A 3,396-nucleotide genomic window follows, 5' to 3' on the forward strand; every position below is an offset into this window, starting at 1 on the left:
ATATATATATATATATATATATATATATATATATATATATATATATACATGCATATATATATATATACATATACATATATGCATATGCATATATACGGATGTTTGTGTATATGTGCATATATACAGAAATATCCATATATGCATATTAGTAGCACCATTTTTCTTTAGCAACTGTAATGGCTGAGAATTTAAGCAGAGTGGTTGCTTGTTTCTCTGTGGTTGGTCAAATTGATTTTGACGCCACTATAAAATTCGAAAATCGATTAAGCTTGTTCATGATATTTTCAAACTCTGGATAAACGCGCTGTTTGTAAAAGTGGTTATATATGTATATTATATACATATATTATAGATAAATGGATATATATGCACACACACACACACACAGAAACATACATATAGGCGCACGTTTTTTTATTGTCTAGAAAATAGATAATTTTTTGCAGTGTACCTGTTTTAGAGAACTGAGAAGATTCTATTCTCTACAAAACAATGTAGCTAGACTACAGTTTGATATTGGGGGGTCAAATGAATGATGTGAGGTACATGTGCGTTTCACGAGAAATAGCAAGATAAGGGAGCATACGATCTTCAGCCGAACATCAAATTAAGTCACCAAACATCAAATTAAGAAGGTTATTGCTTTTCCCAGTGATATCTATATGGCTATTTGACTATGGGTAGTCTACCCACTTCGTTTGTGTCCCAATGTCACTTTTAAACCAGGACACTTAGATCGAGAAAATATGTCGGAATTTATGGAAACATCTTCAAAATGCCTCCATGAAGATTATCTCCCTTCCTTTTAACTATAGCTTATGTAGAGCACTTGATGAGAATGATGTGTAGAAAAATTTTAAAAACATACATTTCGTTTCTATTTTCAGACATTTCTATTTTGTTAGCGCCTTAGAAAACGAGGTAAATCCCCAGTTAACTAAGTTTCGATTCTAGGTTGCAGATGTTCTATATTTTCTTTTTATTCAGTCAATAAGACCCTTAATAAAGACATGGACATTACAACTTCGTATTATTACCCCCGCTAAAAGTCTTTCATGTCCAACTGGGCCTGAAAGGTTTACAGTAACACAGATTATTACGATGCTTTGCGGGTGGGGCGTATAGCAACCGGAAGCCATTCCGCAGTTCTCTCCGTGGTTTATTATGGCGTTGTCATCTCAAGCTACATATAACCGGAAGCGGATACGCATTGGCCGGAAGCATATACATTATGAAAAATAATACCAGCATAAATATGGAGCAATATAGTGCAACATGTTGGCCTTATTATTCCTGAAACTACAAACTCAGTGAGTTGGCAGAATCTTTCAGCTCGTGGAATAAAATGTATAGGGAAATTTCTGCCAGCCCTCTACGTTCTGAGTTCAAATTCTGACCAAATCAACTTTGCCTTACAACTTTCTGAGACGAAAACAATAAATACCAGTCAGTAATGGGGTCGCTGTAATTGACTAACCCAACTCTTACGAAAATTGCTAGCCTTGTACTAAAATTTGGAACCATTTGAAGGCCATTCTTACGTAACAAGCGCAGTAGATTGGTAGAACCGTTACAGCGTCGAACAAAATGCTATGAGGTATTTCTTCCAATTCTTTACGTTCTGGGTTCAAATCTCACCGATATCAATTATGTCTTCCATCCTTCCGAGGTATCATAGAATAAAGCACCATTCATACACTAGGGTCCTTGTAATCGACTTTAAACTTCCTCTCCAAATTGCTGGTATTGAAAGATATTCAATATCGCTAGCATTCATTTTCAAGTTTTGCAACAAAACATGGCTACCACAACCCCGTATATAGACTGTGTCTAGCTTTAATAGATGTTTCCACCATTGAAGCTTTTATCATAATCAATGTTCAATAGTATAGAATTCATAGAAAATCAATGCTAATGAGATACAGCGTCCATCCTACGATATAAGAGAAACCATTTATAGGTTTCTCTTATGTAGTGGTAGCAGCAGCAGTAGAGATGGTGTTCGTGGTGGTGGAAGTGGTAGTGGTAGTAGTTGTTGTTGTAGTTGTAGTAGTAATTGCCGCCCCTTATATTAAGTAGTTTCTCTTGTATAATAATAATATATTATATTACTTATTTCTAGTAAATTGAGGAGAAAAGTGTTTAGTCGATAACGTTACTAGTACTCTATGTTATCGAGTTCGGGAGGGGGAGTTGATGAAAGGCAGAGCTGATTGCAACAGACTATAAATTTAACTTCTGGCTATGGATGCAAAGAGCTTCAAAAAAAAAAAAAAATTAGCGCCAGGCATTTTGTACGACGCACTAACGTTCCTGCCAAATCATTGATCCGTATAACTGATCTCATCTAACATAATAAGTTTAACACATAAAGCGCGACGGGCCACGATCGTAGCCGTCGGGAAACAGGTCGACAGGCCACTACCGTGGCCGTGAGGCACAAGTCGACAGGCCACGATCTTGGCCCAGATAGATGCATTTAATTTATGGGCGTTTGTTGGGGTCTAATGTCACCCAAACGCTCCGATACCCCCAGAATGCAAGAGGACTAATAGTTCAACTAATGACTTTTCAGATGATGTAAAACTTGCCACCATTATATACTAAGAAGATATTTTAACTATTTCTTTTGTTTTTTATGTGTGCATGGTAGTCTCATTTTCATAAAATGTGCTCAGCAGTCCATGCTATGTAAGTGCAAATCCCAGCGCCTTATGGGGTAAGGACAAAAATTCCATTGGGTTTCTTAGCTGGCAAAACTGACTCGAGTTCTTGACTCGTACTTTATTTCATCGACTCCAAAAAGATGAAAGGTAAATTTGACCTCGACCGGATTTGAACTTAAATCGTAAGGATCGGGAACACATGCTGCAAGAAGAAGGCCTTTCATCTAACGCTAACGCAATGGTTCTCAATCGGGGTCCATATAAGGTTTTATTGGTAAAATTTACGTGCAATAAATTACTTCTACTTCTACAATACACAAAGGATTTCAACATATTTTTGATTCAGTTCTATATTTAAGAGATGAGGAATTATGTACATTATTTACAATTGACGGATATTTGTCCTCATCTTGTTTATTGTTAATACAACGTTTCGGCTGATGTACCTTCCAGCTTTCATCAGGTGTCTTGTGGAAATTTTGAACCTGGGCTCTTATGTTTAAATCGATTACATCGACCCCAGTGCGTAACTTGTACTTAATTTATCGACCCCCGAAAGGATGAAAGGCAAAGTCGACCTCAGCGGAATTTGAACTCAGAACGTAACGGCAGACGAAATACCGCTAAGCATTTCGCCCGGTGTGCTAACGTTTCTTATTTCTTTATTGCCTACAAGGGGCTAAACATAGAGGGAATAAACATGGACAGACAAAGGGATTAAGTTGATTAC

This window comes from Octopus bimaculoides, chromosome 20 (genome assembly GCF_001194135.2).
Source record: "Octopus bimaculoides isolate UCB-OBI-ISO-001 chromosome 20, ASM119413v2, whole genome shotgun sequence".
NCBI classification, from domain to species: Eukaryota; Metazoa; Mollusca; class Cephalopoda; order Octopoda; family Octopodidae; genus Octopus; species Octopus bimaculoides.